Source organism: Lolium perenne, chromosome 2 (genome assembly GCF_019359855.2).
Source record: "Lolium perenne isolate Kyuss_39 chromosome 2, Kyuss_2.0, whole genome shotgun sequence".
In the NCBI taxonomy this organism is placed as follows: Eukaryota; Viridiplantae; Streptophyta; class Magnoliopsida; order Poales; family Poaceae; genus Lolium; species Lolium perenne.
In genome coordinates this window covers 255,539,037-255,556,723 of record NC_067245.2, presented here as the reverse complement: position 1 = coordinate 255,556,723, position 17,687 = coordinate 255,539,037, and positions in this window count along the sequence as shown.

The following is a 17,687-nucleotide window of genomic DNA, read 5'->3' as shown; positions in this document are numbered from 1 at the left end:
TGTAAGTAAACATAACATCATATTTACAACGAATAAAGCATATGGTAAAAGATAAGAGTTAACCATCATGCAAAGATAGTTTCTTGATAGCTTCATTTAGTCATATCAACATGCAAGGCAATTAATAGTATTCATACCAACATGCAAAGCAATTAATAGTATTCATACCAACATGCAAAGCAATTAATAGTATGACTTGAAGCACATGGTTTTCCCAAAAACTATTGAGGGACACGTTGTGAAAAACCATGCCAAGAAAAACTTTCACAAATAAGATCCACAGAGATATTAGCAATGAAGCTATTTAAGCAAATTGGAGCTTGTTTGAGCAAACATGCCACATAGGAGAGAGATAAATTACGGTATCAATTCTATGTGACACAACCTCAAATGTTCACATTTTCTAGGCTTGTAATATGCACAAAGCTTATTACTCCCCCATAATGTGATAAGGAATTTATTTTCACAAGAGGCAAATAAGATCCAACTAGAGAGATATTAATGGACATTATAATTTGAATTTCTCATGAAGATGACATACCACATAGAGACTAGATAATCTTGCAATATCAATTCTAAGTGATATTCCTCATGTACACACATTGTTAGGATCATGAAATTCCCAAAGGAATATCACTTCCCCAAAATAGGATAGTCCATTAATCGCTCATAAGAGCCATACAAGATACAACAAGATGCAAAGTGGCTCCAACACAAACACAAATACATGGTGTGCAACCCAACATGCATAGACTTGATTTCTCAAGAAAAGCAAGTAGGAAGCACAACATATACAAACACATGTTAGGAACAAAAACTAACACATGCAAAGGGGCGAGTAACTTTCAATATAAATGAGTTGAGCACATGTTACCGCAGGGAGGAACATTGAATATATGATAGAAGCAAGATAGCTAAAAGACTTGGCTTGAGATAATATAAATGATGAAGATACCTTAATTCTTCATGATGTAGCCAAGTCTCCAATGCCCTCCAAGAAGCACCTTATTGATCAAGTTTTGGATTGTTGGTCACCAACTAAGTTGGGTCCTAAGAGGTTTGTCACAATAGGCTTGGCAACCCAAATGGTTCTTTTCTTGACACCACTTTGAGCACCAACAAATTTGGCAAACACATTGCCACCCTCATCCTTGCGAAGAGAATAAACATCATCAGCGGTGATAAAGTTGGATGAGGTACCAATAGTGCAAAAGGAGAAGATGTGGCCCTTCTCGCGGCATATGTAGCAAGTTCTTTTCTTCTCCTTCTTCTCACTAGATTTCTCCACAATGGGAGCATTGACTTGATTCTTCTTGGGAAGTGGCATTTCTTCAACTTGAGGTTGAATATGAGTTTGAGCTTGAGGCCGGTTCCCTTTTTGCTTCTTCTTCAAAGGGCAAGATCTAACATGGTGCCCTTCAATTTTGCACTTGAAGCAAACAATCTTGGCCGGGTCTTTGACTTGTACTTGGCCCTTCTTGTTGTTGTTCTTGGACTTGTTCTTGTTGTTGGATTTGAATCCAAGTCCACTCTTGTCATTGGGGGATTGTTGCACACTTAACATCGTGTCAAGTTTGCCCTTCATGACTCTTTACCAAGTCGGTCTTCAAAGAAGTGACTTGGGCCTTGAGCTCTTTGATTTCCTCTACATGGTTAGTAACAACACAAGTACTAGAGGAAGTAGAACCTTCATTGTTAGAGCAACAAGGCAAGGAAGATAATTCATCACAAGATTTAGCAATACTATGAGTGGATGAATTACTAGGACTAGCACATGGCAATATAGCATTTTTGGTAGTAGTGCTAGTATCCACATGAGGCTCACAAGGTGTTGCCTTTGATATGATAGCCTCATGAGCTAACTTTAGCCTATAATGGGAGGCTAGAAGATCCTCATGGGAGCTAGAAAGCTTTCCATGATTTTCTTCCAATTTCCCATAATTGCTAGTTAGCAATTCAAGTTGAGCCCTTAGCTCAACATTCTCCTTCAAGATAGATGCTTCACAAGAAGTAGAGTTAGTAGCACAAGCATCATCACAAGACATATTAAGAAGAGAGGCTAACATAGCATGATCTTTTAAATAGGAAGCTTGAAGTTGCTCATGGGACTTGGTGAGGATAGAGTGTTCGCTCTCCAAGACCTTGTGGGCCTTGTCTAGATCATCTAGATCCTTAACAAGTTTATCATGACCAACACCAACTTTGGGATTTTCCTTTTTAAGCATTTTTACTTGAGCTTTAGCATGGTCTCTTTACTTAGTGAGTTTAGAAACTATTTCATTTTGAGACACTTCAAGGGTTTCAAGTTTCTCTTCAAGAGAGGCTATGGTCTCTTGTTCTTCTTCAAGATCATTCTTTAGGGATGCTACATCATTGGCATACTCTCGTTCAAGAGCACCCTTTTTATCAATGGTGTTCTCATGCATCCAAATAAGTTTTTGGCTCTCAATAGCGGTAGTCAAGATTTCAAAGAAGTGAGTGCTAGCAATTTTATCTTTGCAAATAACCTTGAATACGCTCTTACCCTTATCGCGTAGAGAGACAACCTAATCCTATTCTTCATATTCATCCTCATCCTTATCACCACGAGACATATTAGGTTCCATGGTAGGAGGTACCGTGGAACCCTTGGCCATAAGGCATATATGAGGACCGTGAGATAAAGATGAGGAGTTACTTGAGGCTCCTTTCAAGATCTTGTCTTGACCAATAGAATCTTTGGTTTCCTCTACATTGTTAGACACACAACAACTAGAGGAAATAGAATCATTTTTAACATGGCCACAAGACAATGCAAGCATATCATCATTAGATTTTTTCAAGCAACTTACACATGATATGCAAGGACTATCAACACAATCATGTAAATCATTTCTAGTGCTAGATGTGTTTGAGTCCGTAGATGAAACATTGCAATGAGATAGAGATGAAGAATCATCAATAGAAAGCTCAATATCAACATTGCAATTTTCATCAAGAGAAATTGCCTGAAGCGTGGGCAAGATTTTGCTCTCTTATCAGGGCTCGACCTAGACATGATTTGGAAAAGCATGATTTACTTGATATATTCTATAGTGGACTAACCGTTGAGTCTAGGGCATATTTGGATAGTTGTGCTGGTTGTGTTTTCAGGAAAAGAACTCCAGACGAAGCTGAAGAATTATTGGCTAAAATAGGCCGGAATCATGATGATTGGACTACACCTGAACCAACTCCGACACCAATATTGATTAAATTAAATGATGAAGATATGAGGGAAGCCAAGAAGTCTCTTAAGGAGAAAGGTATTAAATCCGAAGATGTGAAGAATCTACCTCCCATAGAAGATTTATGTGAGATAATTCCCCCTTCATCCATGATTGAGGTAAACTCTCTTCAACGCTTTACTAGGGAAGATATTCCGTATTCAAAAGCTCCTGCTCAATGCTTAGATGAGTTTGATAATTATATTGTTAAGCAAGAAAATTTTAATATGAGAGTAGAGAATCATCTAATGGAAAATTCTCAAGCTATTAGCAATTTGCATGATATTGTGGAGAGAACCTCCAATGATGTTAAGATGCTTGTTAAACATTTTCAAATGGTGCAAACTCAAATTGGTCAACTCACTAAAGTGCAAAATGACTTGTTAAAAATAATTCTAAAGAGAAACATGCTTATGAAGTAACAACTAGAGGCGGTGTCTCTACCCAGGATCCTCTATATCCTGAAGGGCTGATACGTCTCCGACGTATCGATAATTTCTTATGTTCCATGCCACATTATTGATGATATCTACATGTTTTATGCACACTTTATGTCATATTCGTGCATTTTCTGGAACTAACCTATTAACAAGATGCCGAAGTGCCAGTTGCTGTTTTCTGCTGTTTTTGGTTTCAGAAATCCTAGTAACGAAATATTCTCGAAATCGGACGAAATCAACGCCCAGGTTCCTATTTTGCCCGGAAGCATCCAGAACACACGAGAGCCGCCAGAGAGGGGGCACAGGCCCACCAAACCCTAGGCCGGCGCGGCCAAGGGGGGCCTGCGCCCCCCTATAGTGTGGTCGCCCCTTCGACCTCCTGACGCCGCCTCTTCGCCTATATAAAGCCCCTGGACCTAAAACCTCGATACGAAAAAGCCACGGTACGAGAAACCTTCCAGAGCCGCCGCCATCGCGAAGCCAAGATCTGGGGGACAAGAGTCTCTGTTCCGGCACGCCGCCGGGACGGGGAAGTGCCCCCAGAAGGCTCCTCCATCGACACCACCGCCATCTTCATCACCGCTGCTGCTCCCATGAGGAGGGAGTAGTTCTCCATCGAGGCTCGGGGCTGTACCGGTAGCTATGTGGTTAATCTCTCTCCTATGTACTTCAATACAATAATCTCATGAGCTGCCTTACATGATTGAGATTCATATGATGATGCTTGTAATCTAGATGTCGTTATGCTAGTCAAGTGAATTTTACTTATGTGATCTCCGGAGACTCCTTGTCCCACGTGTGTAAAGGTGACAGTGTGTGCACCGTGTGGGTCTCTTAGGCTATATTTCACAGAATACTTATTCACTATTATGAATGGCATAGTGAAGTGCTCATTTATATCTCTTTATGATTGCAATGTGTTTTGTATCACAATTTATCTGTGTGCTACTCTAGTGATGTTATTAAAGTAGTTTATTCCTCCTGCACGGTGTAATGGTGACAGTGTGTGCATCAGTGTTAGTACTTGGCGTATGCTATGATTATGATCTCTTGTAGATTATGAAGTTAACTATTGCTATGATGGTATTGATGTGATCTATTCCTCCTAAATAGTGTGAAGGTGACAGTGTGCATGCTATGTTAGTACTTGGTTTAGTCGTGTTGATCTTTCATGCACTCTAAGGTTATTTAAATATGAACATTGAATTGTGGAGCTTGTTAACTCCGGCATTGAGGGTTCGTGTAATCCTACGCAATGGTGTTCATCATCCAACAAGAGTGTAGAGTATGCATTTATCTATTCTGTTATGTGATCAATGTTGAGAGTGTCCACTAGTGAAAGTATGATCCCTAGGCCTTGTTCCTAAATACTGCTATCACTGCTTGTTTACTGTTTCACTGCGTTACTACTGCTGCGTTACTACTGCTTGTTTACTGTCCTGGGCAAAGCACTTTTCTGGTACCGTTGCTACTACTTATTTATACCACCTGTATTTTACTATCTCTTCACCGAACTAGTGCACCTATTAGGTGTGTTGGGGACACAAGAGACTTCTTGCTTTGTGGTTGTAGGGTTGCATGAGAGGGATATCTTTGACCTCTTCCTCCCTGAGTTCGATAAACCTTGGGTGATCCACTTAAGGGAAACTTGCTGCTGTTCTACAAACCTCTGCTCTTGGAGGCCCAACACTGTCTACAGGAAAAGGAGGGGGCGTAGACATCAAGGGCATCCCAATAGAATTGAACAAGATTCTCAAAGCATTGAACCTAGCGCTCCTTCTAAGAAAAAGAAGAAGAAACATAAAAATGTTGTAGAATCCTCTGAACCTGTTAATGATCCTAATAGTATTTCTATTTATGATGCTGAAACTGAAAGTGGTAATGAACATGATAATGATAATGATAATAATAAGAATGATGCTTCTGATAAAGAAGAGGTTGAAGATGAACCTGAAAAGCATGCTAAAAATAAAAAGTATACTAAAGAAGATTTTATTGCTAAGAAACATGGTAATGAAAGGGAACCTTGGGTGCAAAAGCAAATGCCTTTTCCTGCGAAGAAACTAAAATCAAAGGAAGAAGAACACTATAGTAAATTTTGTGATTGGATGAAACCTTTATTCTTGCAAATCCCTTTGACTGATGCTATTAAATTGCCTCCTTATTCAAAGTATATGAAAGATATTGTCACTAACAAAAGGAAAATCCCTAATGAGGAGATTTCCACTATGCTTGCTAATTACTCTTTCAATGGCAAAGTTCCAAAGAAGTTGGGCGACCCAGGTATACCTACTATTCCTTGTTCTATTAAGAATAATTATGTTAGAACTGCTCTACGTGATTTGGGAGCCGGTGTTAGTGTTATGCCTTTTTCTTTTTATAAGAGACTTTATTTAGATAAGTTGATACCTACAGATATATCTTTGCAAATGGCTGATAAATCTACTGCTATTCCTGTTGGTATATGTGAGGATGTTCCTGTTCAAGTTACTAATAACTGCTTGATATTAACTGATTTTGTTGTGTTGGAAATGCCTGAAGATGATAATATGTCTATTATTCTTGGGAGACCTTTTATTAACACCGCAGGGGCTGTTATTGATTGCAATAAAGGAAAGGTTACTTTCAATGTTGATGACAAGGAGCATACCGTCTATTTCCCCAAGAGGATTGATAAAGTATGTGGAGTTAATACTATATCTAATGTGAGAACTATCAAAGTTGGAACTATCGATTGTCCTATATATGAGCCTAAAGAAGGATATCAAAATCTTATGATTGGATCCATATCAATACAATTCAAGGTAACATGATTGATTTGAGGTTTATTTTTTCTTATGCTATGTAAAATTTATTTGGTGGCAAGACTTGATCAACCTTGTTAACAAATACTTTTTATATGCATAGAGGAGGTAAACAACATCTCTTTCTTCCTCCACTTGTTTTACTTGCTGTAGCACTCTTGATTTGCAAAATTCCTTAGTTAATTAGAGATTTCAAAAAAATTCCTGTCCAGTAATAATAAACTTAATACCCAGAAATGTGCATTTTTCAAAGTTTTCAAAAATTCACAAAAATTATACCGCTGGTCCTATTTTTCGAAAATGCACCTGGGAGCACCTGGGGATGACCAGTGGGGCACCCTAGGGTGGCACCCCACAGGCCGGCGCGACCAGCAAGGGGGGCGCGCCACCCTGGTGTGTGGGCTCCCCCTTGCCCCACTTCAGCATCCCTTCCTCCCACACTCTTCTCTCTCCCGAAAAAATCAACACCAGCTTTCTCTCACTCGTGTTTCTGCTCAAGAGCTCAAGATTTCTCGATCTCTTTGCTCAGCCCAGATTTCTGTCTGAAATTTGGCACATTTGCTCTCCGGTATGTGACTCCTCCGATTATCCAAGTAGAATTTTGTTTGGTTGAGTATATCTTGAATATTTTGCTGCTGTAGGTAACATGTTTAGTGAGCTTGCATGCTTGTTGTAAGTTCTCTAAACTAGTTTTGATGCATGATTAGTACTCTAGCAAGTTCCTATAGTAGTTCCCCTCAATTATATGTCACCAAATCAAATTTTATATTGTTTGTTGAAAATTTCAGAAAATGGAGTGGAATAGACATCAACTAAACCAACAAGAATTGGAGGTGCAACAAGTCATGAGAGTGAACCGCGAAGAGGGAGTATACCCCTCTTATTACCCGCGCGCAGATTTCATGAGAAGTGCAGGAATCTTGGGATATGTTCAGAATCTAATTTCTCGTGCAGGGTTGAATGATTTTGTTGACGGAGAACCATGCCAATATGCAAAATTGACTATGTCTGTTGTGCAGGATTTTAAGTTCAATTGGTCGCAATCTAACCCTATGGTTCAGTATAAAATTTATAATAAAACTGTCAACTTGCCATTCAATGATTTTTGTACAGCAATTAGAGTACCGCAATGGGGATCATGTGTGAAGATAAGGGGATCGCCGCGAGAGCTCTTAAACCTCTTCGAGATGATTTGTCATGGAAGGAGTTTCTCAGAGGATGGTGGTAAAATCAGTAGCATTCAACTCCCAGCTATCCGCTACTTTGCTTATTTCATTACTAAGTGCGTTCTTGCTAGAAAGAATGGTAGTAAATTATCTATCCAGGATTTAGCTTTCCTAGCTGCTGCACTGCAAAGCAATAGGGCTTATAATTTGGGTGCATTGATAGCTTATAGACTTGCTACTAACCGTGAGAAGGGCGGAATTTGTGGAGGTCTCATCGCTTCTCGTTTATTAGCTTTGCATGGAGTAGAACCTCACCATCTTGATATTCAACTTTCCATAGAAAAACTTGACATAGTCTCCATGATTAAACATGAATTTGTTTCTGATTCATCTAATTTGGGTAACCTGTTCTACAAGATGACATTTTATAAGAAAGCTTGGAGAATAACTAAGAAAACTGAAAAACTAGTAAGATTGCATGCGCATGTTCTATTTAACCTTGATTCCAGGGAGGATTGGTCAGTCACAGAAGGTGCACTGAATGCACACATAGAGAGAGGGGGCCATCATGCAAGAGACAACAAGGAGGAGGCCGAGGAAGACCTCGACTCGTCATCCGATGCAGCAAGCTCTTCGCATCAACATTTTGGACATGTGGAGCCTCCACGCTTTTCTTCTGCACAGGGACCTCACTATGACTACGCCATGTACACTAGTGAAAAATGGTGCTTTTGCACCGGTTGGTAAGGGTCATATGCACCGGATGCCCAACCGGTGCAAAGCATCCAAGCCCCCCCCTTTTGCACCGGTTCAGTTGTGAACCGGTGCTAAAGGGGGCACCACGTGGCGGCCCCCGGGCGCCCGAGCGAGAGGACCTTTAGCACCGGTTCGTAATACGAACCGGTGCTAAAGGGTCTGCCGCGGCAGGAAAATATCCCAAAACGCTGCCGCGGTAGGACCCTGCTACCGTCAATTTTTTTCGAATTATTTTTCACTCCCTCTTTTTTTTTCTTTTTTTCAGAATTTCTAATATTTTAGTTATTTCACAAGTTTAGTCTCCAACTATACTTATCTCTAGTCTAATTACTTGCTCGTGCTCAGACTTCCCGCTCGGTCACCCATCCTCCCATTACTCTAGCACTAGCACGCTTAACTTCCAAGTTCCTTTCCATCCCGCATCCAAGTGCTTCGCGCGCATGTATGTGATAGTAGTATCATATCTATCCTATTAACATATCGGTCGATGTCATATTTCTTTATTGTTCGAATTTCAAATAATTCTTTTAATAAACAAAACTAATGATATAATAATAATCTTGCATAAATAAATAAACATTAACTTTATAATTTGTATTATTTTTAATTATTTTCAATTTTTTAAATATTTTTGCCAAACCTAAAACCTGAAATTTTGAAAAACTTATAATTTGCAGAGTGTAATCTTTATGCAGGATGCAATTATTAAATTTAATTTTAAAAAATAAGAAAATATATAAAATCCTAAATTTCTAGAAAAAACTAAAATCTTCCTGCTTTCATATTTTAATTTCGAATTTTGAGAATCTAAAAATTGGCTAACCGGGTAAAAGTTATTGCGGTTTTACCATTTTGAGATATAACTTTTTCCGAGGATTTTTTTGATATATTATACGTTTTTTTTCGACGTCGTATGCAAAAGTTATTGCGGTTTTACCATTTTTCAAACTTTTTTTGCAAAAAAAATTGAAATTCAAATTTGTTAAGTTTCCCTAATAGTACATTGTGTAACATACAGGAATCTCAAAAGATTTTATTTTTTGAATTTTCTATCATTTTCTTTTCTATTTTACAGTGTTAAAAAGGCGATCCACGGGGGGGGGGGGGGGGGGTGGAGGTGCGTGGGGAGCAGAAAAACCTTTTGCACCGGTTCGTGTTACGAACCGGTGCAAAAGGTCCCTCACGAACCGGTGCTAATGCCCCTGGACGTCCAGACCGCACGAACCGGTGCTAATGACCCCTTTAGCACCGGTTCGTGCCAAATCCGGTGCAAAAGCTCTTTGGAGGAGAGGATAAAAGCCCCTGTTTCTACTAGTGATGATCCACCGGCGTGGAACAGCGACCCTCGCTGGGGTTGAACTCCACTTAGGCCAAAAGCCTAAGCTTGTGGGGAGGTATACCGGCATCACTCATTCTTTGCATATTATGGTTGTTGGATACTTGTATATACTTGTTTAGCTTCTTTGAGTGGTTTTCTAATGAGAGGGAGATGATATTTGGGGAAGTGCTGCCTGAAAACAGATTCTGGACTGTTACCGAAAATATTCTCAAAAATAGCCAGAACGATATTTTGCGAAGCCAATTTTTGTGCATGTTCCCCAGATTGTTATCTAACTTTCATTAGTTGAACACTTTTCGATTTGAGCAGTGGAAGAATTTTTAAAAATCGAGTACTGTACTGCTGTCAAGTTTGACGAATTCCTGCTGCTTTGTGTTTATGTGACTTTTCTAGTTTTCATTTTCTTGTTTTTGCTTTGTTTCTTTCCTAAAACACAAAAAGACCAAAAATATTTCTGTTGTTTCTCTTCACCATTTGTTTATTTTGGTTTCTTGCATTTATTTTGCTTTTTTTGCTATCGTTGGTTTGCTATAAGAAAACCCAAAAAGATTTTGCTTTGTTTGCTTGTTTCCTTTTGTTCTTGTTTTCAAATTCGAAAACACCAAAAATATTTGCTGTTCTTCTTTGGTTTTGTAAAGTTCATTTTGAGTTCAATGGTCTTCGGTGGCTGGAGTGTGGTTTTCATTTCATATTATTCAAGGTACACAAGTGAAAGGCAATAATGACGATCTACGACAATTCGAATGTGGTGAGAGGCTGGTATGAACTCTATTTGTTTTCATTTTTTTACATATACTCATCCATGTGAGCATGCTTAGTTGGTTCATGTGAGGTATATGTCATTTAAAGAAAGTCTAGTAGTTCATGATCTCTCATGTTTAGCTCCAATTTATTAATATGAGTAGCATGTCATGGATATTTGCTTGCATTGTTTTATTCATAAATAGGTATGACATTGTGGTATCCTCCTCTGAATAATTTATTTGAATCGACTTGGCACATGCTCACGCATGCATATGACTGAACAAAAGTCAATTAAGCCTCGATGATTTACATTGTTTCAGAGTTCTTGTATCACTTTTATGCCTCCGTTAATTTATTTTGCCGCAAGCATGAGTATGACAGTGACTGCTCTCTTGATTTGTCGCTCCCTAGTCTATTGCTAGCCTTCACTTGTACTGAGCGGGAACGCTGCTCGTGCTTCCAAACCCCTGAAAACCAAGTTGTTCCAAAGTGTCCACCATAAATACCTATGCATGGCATTTCAAACCATTCCAAGTAAATTCTCATGCGCTACATTTAAACCTTTAAAATGCTTCTCGATTTGTGTTAATGTTTCATAGCTCATGAGGAAGTATGTGGTGTTTATCTTTCAACCTTGTCATTTACTCTTGACGGACTTTCATTATGGACTAGTGGCACATCCGCTTATCCAATAATTTTGCAAAAAAAGCTGGCAATGGGGTTCCCAGCCCCGATTAATCAAACTTCATTAATAATTCTCTTCACATGTTTTGCTCTGATTCATCAGTAAGCAACTTAATTTTGCAAATAGACACTCCTCCATGGTATGAGATTGATGGAAGGCACCCGAGGATTCGGTTAGCCATGTCTTGTGTAAGCAAAGGTTGGGGGGAGTGTCACTCATAATAAAACTAAAATACGTGTGTAAACAAAAGAGAAGAGGGATGATCTACCTTGCTGGTGGAGATAACGTCCTTCATGGGAGCCGCTCTTGAAAGTCTGGTTGGCGAGGTAGTTGGTGTACCCATTACCATTCGTTGACAACAACAAACACCTCTCAAAATAAGAACAAGCTGCCCATGCAAAAACCATTTTCGATGAACTAGAGCTTGTCATGAGAATAAGAACAAGCTCTAAAACATAACATGGATAAGATCCAAATAAAACCAAGAAAGATGATGAACCAAACTCGAAAATGCAACAAGTGATCTATGCGAAATCCGTTTTCGATGAACTAGAGCTTGTCATGAGAATAAGTACAAGCTCTAAAACATCACATGGATAAGGTCAAAATAATAACCAAGAAAGATGATGCAAGGATGCAAAGGTTTGAGTTCTCTCCGAACGATACGATCGAGTTACTCACTCGAGAGCCCTCTTGATAGTACGTCAATTAAACTATAAACCGGTCTCCAACTACACTATGAGACCGGTGAGAAAGAAACCCTATCAAGAGCAAACCTTATACTTGCGCATTCCACTTGAGCTCGATGACGACGATCTTGACCTCAACAAGATGGAACTCCTTTCTTGTTTGTGCTTTCTTGACGAAGTCTTGTGGATTGCTCCCCCATAATCCACCATGGGAGAGCTTCTTCTTCGGTGCATCTTCACATATCCATGATCACCATATGGATGGCAAGACTCAAGAAAAGGATCTCTTCGAGATGGCTCATCTTGAACTTGCACTTCATTTCTCCATGGCAAGCTTCAAACTTATGAACTCTTCGAGTTGGCTCATCTTGAACTTGCACTTCATTTCTTCATTTTTCATCATGTTGATGTCTTGAAGTAACTTGAGGGCTCACTTCATCTTCATCTTCAAGACATACTTGACACTTGATATCCTTCATCAATTTCTTCTTATTGCAACCTAATACAAACATGTTGATGTCTTGAAGTAACTTGAGGGCTCACTTCATCTTCATCTTCAAGACATACTTGACACTTGATATCCTTCATCAAATTCTTCTTATTGCAACCTTGAAGCCAACATATGGTTCAAGAATTGCCTATGGACAACTCCTACAATTATAACTCAATGCAAACATTAGTCCATAGGGATTGTCATTAATTACCAAAACCACACATGGGGGCTCCATGCACTTTCAACGATGCCCGTCGACTTTTAAAGGTGCGAGACACGATGCCATTGATGGAGGTGCAGAAGCCCAGTCGCTGCCCGCCAGTGCACGTGTAGAAGAGGTAGCTGCGACATTGATGGAGAAGGCTGCGGCGCAGACGTGAAAGCGATGACCGCAGAAGTGGCGGCCGCTGATGCAGCGGCCGCACAAGCGATATGCTCGATACAGCCCTATGGCTCGCTGTCAGACGGGTCCGGTGGAAAAGCGAGCCGTCACTTGGTGCGTCCGCCGCGACGCATCCCAGATGGAAATATCCGCCGCGTTCGCTTCTTGATCACTATACGTCGGGCCGCTAGACCTAATTCCTGACGATTTTAAGCCCACGCGAACGTAAACGATCGTTGAGCATCCGTTTGCGTAGCCTCATTGGAGGCCTAAGTCTAAAGACATAGTTAGGCGTGATATGATAAACTTATGCAGGTCTCAAAACTTATCATATATCACATTTCGGCCAATGTAGGTGTATGCATTAGAGCATCTCCAACAGGCGCGCAAAAATTCGGCGCCCTATACCTCCCTTCCGACGTGATGTAAACGGTTGCCGCGCGCTTGTCCGAACATTGCCCCGCCGAACGCGCCAAAATGCAGCGCGTGCGCGGGCGATGAAATTGGACCTCCGTCGGATGCGCCAAAATACAGCGCGCGCGACCACGCGAACGACTAGTTTAATCGTATATTGTTTGAAATGGATCAAACAAAATAAATAAATTACAAAAATTTAACTGAAAATTACGAAATATATATATTAAAAGTTCAACAAACACCGACATTTTATTAAAAAAAATAATCTACTCGGAGTCCTCCCACTCGTAGTCCGACGATCCGCTAGTCGGAGTCGTGTCGGAGACCGGAGTGGTCATCCACTCGAAGGAGGAGGAGGAGGAGGAGGTGGTGGCGAACATGCCCACCTGAGGTTGGCATGTTCGTCGACGGTCCGGCACCTCTCTTCTTCTCCTCCGCCCTCTTCGCCCTCCGCGCCGCGGTAGCCGGAGGCGGAGCGGCGGCGCGGAGGCATCTTGCCAGAGCCGGGGGCGGAGCATCGGCGCGGGACATAGAGCGGTGGAGAGAGGGAGAGAGAGACGGAGACGGAGACACGCGGAAAGTTCAGCGGTTAGCGTGCGCGCGTTGCTTCGCCTTTATAGCGCGCGCGGCAGCCGACGCGGCAACTTTCCCGCGCGGGATAGCGCGAAAGCGGCAAAGATTTTACCGCGCGCGCCTTTTTCCCGCGTCTGCTGGGGGACTGGTGTTTTTTTTTTTGCCGCTCACTCGTTTTACCCCGCCTGTTGGAGATGCTCTTAGCTTGGTGCGTGCTGCGGCTCGCGCGCATGCTACTGCCCGGTTTTTGCGCTGCTTGCCCGCTTGAATGTTGCTAACGGCTTTGCTAACGCGCGTCGCGTGCATGCTGCACTAACTGGTCGGTAGCTGGTGCGCCGATCGGCCACCGGCCGGTCGATCAGTCACCTATCCGCAGCCCCGGCCCAATGTATTGTAGGGCCCTTGGGCGAAGTCAAGAAAAGGGCTCCTTAAAGACAATATATACATATAACTATATATATATAAACTTTCACTTTATCCGCAAATTAAAGTAGAAATAATAATAAAATAATATCAAAATTTAGAAAGTATTTTCTACTAGTTCATTACCCCAAATAAAAACCAAATTACAACGAGTCCTTCAACAATTATGGTTGAATGCTTCTCCAAAAAGCTTCCTCGCGCATTCCTAGATGCAAAATCATTCACAATAATTTTAAGATCAATGTTTTTCAAGATATCCTTCTCAATACAACATGTAGCCAAGCCATTCAATCTGTCTTGTAACATAGCTGACCTCAAACAATTTTTTAGTAGCTTCAGTTCAGAGAAATTTCTTTCAGCTAAGGTTACAATCGTCAAGAGGATGCAATATGCAACTGACACATTTGGATAGCTTTCTCTAGTTTTTTCTTTTTATTTTTCACATCAGCGGAAAATTGTTTTCGCATTGTAACACCTATAATTGTGAATGAATTGGCATCGAATTCGAACCGGAATTAAGAGAACAAGACATGGGTTAGATAAGAGTTGGGAGATTTAAACAAAAACTTACAGAGACTACAGGACGGGCTGCCGGACGAGGCGATCTTCCGGCACGGGGCCCAACAGAGACTACAGAAACAGCTGATAGTCTACTCAGAATCTAGAAACGAACCGGGGCCGCCAACAGAGAGGTGACCAGCTGGACGAGCAACGGGATACGCTGCTCCCGAAGCCAGACTATGGTGGAACTCCTTTCCAGTACACGAAGAGTGGCATCGTGTAACAGTGCGCTCAGCAGTTCGGCTTGGCCTGAGATGTGGGCTTCCTTAAAGTCCTTCCCCAGATCTAAGAGCGCAAGTGCTGAGTTCTTCATGAGTAGGATGGCTTGAAGGACGCCCCGGTCCAGCTTGGCCTCCTGATCCATGACCTGGGGTAACAGATCATGCTCGAGCCTGTGGAGTTCCAGCGCCAAGCCTGCCACGACCGAGAGGCGATCCAGCTCGGAGCATATCATGGACGCCCTGTTCACCAGCGGGCCGAGGAGTGCATACGACTCGGGCGCGATGCGCACGGACTCCAGAGAGACAAGATTCACAAGCATCTGCTCTTCAGAGCAGGCCAGCTCATCGGAGCGGGCCTGCAGGGATTGGATTTGGGCATGGGAGTCGATGTATTCGTTGAGCATCTTTTCCTTTTGGCGGCGAAGAAGAAGAAGACGAGGAGGGCGGTGGTTGTTGCGGTTGCGACGGTGGCGGCGAAGAAGACGAGCCAGCCGCTGTTTAGGGTTTCTTCGGTAAGATGTGGCCTCTACCGTCGGAGGGAACTGCTTTTCTACTCGGTAGTGAGCAGATGCCGCACACCCTCCGGCGATATGTGGGCTCGGCCCATCAGACATGTATTTATCTTTTTATCTTTTATGTTTTTAATTAAAAAATTACTGGATCAAACTGGTAATTTTTGAATTGAACATTTTTAAAATATGACCAATCCTTTATTTTTTGAAAATTTTTAAAATTTGCAAATTTTTAGAATTTAAATACTTTGAATAATTTTTGAATTATAATAAATTTCAGATCTGAACTATTTGCAAATTCTGAACAAATTTCGAGTCTGAACATTTCTCAAAGTTTGAAAAAATTTCGAGTCTGAACACTTTTCGAATTTGAATAAATTTCAAATCTGAATATTTTTCGAATTTCAAGATTTTAAAATATAAATATTTTGAAAATTTTCAATTTTGAACAAATTTTGAATCTAAACATTTTTCGGGTTTGAACAATTTTTGGAACCTAACAAATTTGAATAGTTTTTGAATTTGTTTTTTCTTTGAACATTTTCGAATTTGAATATTTTTGAGTCATAAGAATTTTCGAATCTCAAACAGAAAAACAAACAGAAAAAATACTAAAGAAAAAAGAAGAGAACAAAAAACGAAATAAGCAAATTCCCGAAAATTGCGAATTGGGCCCAGCCCATATGAGGGTGTGTGGCGCCGTCAGATGTGTTTTGAGGTGCCTACCGGCAAAACCTATACACCGACCAGGTCGATGGCTACCGCCTACCGGCCACCGCACACCCCTGGTCGGGTATGGGCCAGGCCCATTTGTGGCTGTTTGCATGTAGCAGTTCCTTTTTTCTTTTTCTTTTTTATTTTCTATTTTTTTCTATTTTTTTCTTTTTTCTGTTTTCGGTTTTGTTTATATTTTCCAGATTCAAAAATTTTAATTTTTAAAAATTGTTCATATTAAGAAAATGTTTAAATTAAAAAATGTTCAAATTTGAAAACCGTTCAAATATGAAAACCGTTTAAATTTTAAAATTGTTCAAATATGAAATTTGTTCAAATTTGAAAATTGTTCTAAATATGAAAATCGTTCAGATTAAAAAATTGTTAAAATATAATTTTTTTTCAAATTCTGAAATTGTTCATAGAAAAAAAATTCATTTTTGTTCAAATTTAAAAATGTTCAAATCTGAAAAATGTTCAGATTTTTAAAAAGTGATTTCTTTTAATTTGATTTTTTTATTTTAACAAATGTTCAGATTTACAAAAAAAAAGTTTTAAAAAAGAAAACAAACAACAGAAAACAAAAAGAAACGAAAATGAAAAAATGAAAAAGCAAAAAAATAAGGAGTGACATGTTGGGCCGGCCCAACAACCCGCCTGGGGGGTGTGCGGCGCCTGGTCCGCGCCGACCAGGTTGGCGTACAGCACCCCCCGTGCCTACCTGTTTGCAGAATTGCGTGGGGGTCCTCTATGTCGACTTTCATGTTGTGGTCGCCCAACCCGGTGATCGTGGGCTCGGCCCGTCGTGCCTTGCTACTGCTTCCTTTTTCTTCTGCGTGCGCGGGGAGGTGAACCTGCGGTAGGTGCGGGCGACGGCGAGAGCGAGGGAGACGCCAACGTAGGTGAGCGGGACGGGGCTGGAGCCGATGCGGGGCCCGGGGATGGCCTGCGTGACGGTGCCGGTGAACTCGACGAGGTCCAGCGCCTTGTCCTGGATCCACGGGAGCTCCTCCTCGACCTCCACCTCCTCGTCCGCCTCCTTCTTCGGGGGTGTGGCGTTGGTGGAGTTGGCCGGCTGCCGGGAGGCGGGGGGTCCGGGTGTTGGCGCGGTTGGCACGGGCAACGAGGTGGGGCGTCGGCCAGCGTGGAGGTGTGCGGGTGGGGGCGGGCAGGTGAGGAGGCAGCGGCGATGGCGGGCGCCGGCAACGGGGACGAAGAGCGGGTGGAAGAAGGTGGTGGTCGCTATGGAGGTGGAGGTTAGGGCTTATCGCGGCGGAGTTGGGTGGGACTCCTTCGGGCTAGGGTGCGGTGAGGAGAGGAGACCAAGCTAGAGTAGGCAGTAGTAGCTCAACAAAACAAAACCCTGTGACGCATTGGGGAGAGAGAACTAGGGGAAGAGCAGGAACATGGGCCAAAAGCCCACCATTCAAAAAAAAATCTCGGCCTGTATCACTTTGTTGGTAGATCATTCGTTCTGGGGATTGACGCCCGATCCAGCGTTGGATCATGAGCACCGGTGATTT